The 1670-nt window shown below is 34.1% G+C and overlaps 1 long non-coding RNA gene across 1 annotated transcript; it reads left to right on the top strand.

Moving 5' to 3' along the window:
* Positions 1-1198, top strand: LOC109589828 (uncharacterized). The gene is made up of 2 exons (XR_002188959.1): positions 1-85; positions 911-1198. It is a non-coding gene; the product is annotated as an uncharacterized LOC109589828 (long non-coding RNA).
* The last annotated feature ends 472 nt before the right edge of the window (positions 1199-1670 follow it).

Consider the following 1670-nt stretch of genomic DNA (forward strand, 5'->3'; position numbering starts at 1 on the left):
TGCATCAAGATATGAGATTACTGATACTATACAGTTACTGGTTGATGGATCTCATGATGGTACTATACTACCAACATAAATATATGTACATACATGCATCATAGTACCACTTACACATACAACGTACACATACATGTATGCTGTATAACTGTGTACATGTACTCTTTCTACTCTGCTGTGTCCGGACATGTACATGTTTAGTATCATTGGGATTTGTCATTGATTTGTTTGTACATGTTCAATAAGACCATCTACTAACAATTAATGTACATATACATGTACATGTATGCTGTATGTACTGGACTCACTTTGTTAGGTTGATTTTCATTATTTTGTATAATGTGTGTGTCCTGTACTAGCTGTTGTACATTTGGGTTTAAATTGTTATGATATGATTATTGTGTTTTATTTTAGTGTGACTGGTTGACTGGTTGAGTTTATTTTGAGGACTGGATTTTTGGTTGCATAAACAGTTGTATATAACAGTTAGATAATGTACATGTACTGCAAATGTTATTGAACTGTATTGAGTTCATAAGAGTTCATATCTTCAAACCCACATTAGACAGGCTTGCAGTTTATACAGGTTTAATTCCCTATCCACCCTTTTTTTTACCTCTTCTCACTCTGTTTTGAGAGAATAGAGAAAGAGGGATGAATTGAGGAAGCCTGTATAAACTAGATCAAGATCTCTTTGTATACACATTGGTGTACCTACATGTATTTGTACATGTACTTCCAAGACCCTCTGTACTCAATATATGTAGTATTGAGTATTTTTGCCATGCAGTTTGAATAAAATTTAGTAGTATTTAGTATTTGAATAAATAAGTATTGAATAAGTATCTGTCCATTGTACAGTACATCTATAAATGTATACACGTACTAGGTATATACATTGCATTACTAGGTAGCAAGAGAGTACATGTACATAGAGAGGAAGGACAAGCAGTATAAATCAGACAGAGGCTGTGCATTAGTACAATATTATAAAGAAAGAAGAGGAGGAGGTGAACTATCAGAAGCAGTACTAGAAGAACTCATTAGTCATTATGCTGCTGAGAGAAAGAAACGAACTGGACTATTTGTACAATCATTGATCAAGAAAAGAAATAACTATCTGGAAACTTTAACTGAACAATAATTGTCATTATGATTATACTGCAAATGATTATCAGGTTTATAATGTGAGAGTGAACATGGTCAAGTTATGAGAGATGAGATGATGAAGACTCCATTTGATATTGATTTGAGTGTTTTTGTTGCTATGAGTGACTCCATGCATGCTGTAATAGATTATGTTGCACTCCAAAATAATGTTATATACAAATGACAAAATGTTACACAGTTAATATTAATTACACAGACCTAGTAGATACTATTGCTTAAGGACATACAACACAATATAATTCATTGTTATGGTTGGTATCTTGTACAGCTACAGTCCAGTATTCTTCTTGTAATGATGAAGAGACACTTGCTGTCATCATAATTGCTGCAGGAGTGGAAGATAAGTTGCTAGCAATTACAAGTACTGAATCCTTTGCATCTGATACTGCTTGAGTTGGAGTCTCCATTGTGCACTATTAGGCTCTAGCAACACTGACTGCAGTGCAACTGATAAAATTCACAGCTAGGCTATAGGCGTGTCTAGTTAACTGGGCAGGGCT

The sequence above is a fragment of the Amphimedon queenslandica genome, unplaced genomic scaffold (assembly GCF_000090795.2).
Source record: "Amphimedon queenslandica unplaced genomic scaffold, v1.1 AMPQUscaffold_10835, whole genome shotgun sequence".
In the NCBI taxonomy this organism is placed as follows: domain Eukaryota; kingdom Metazoa; phylum Porifera; class Demospongiae; order Haplosclerida; family Niphatidae; genus Amphimedon; species Amphimedon queenslandica.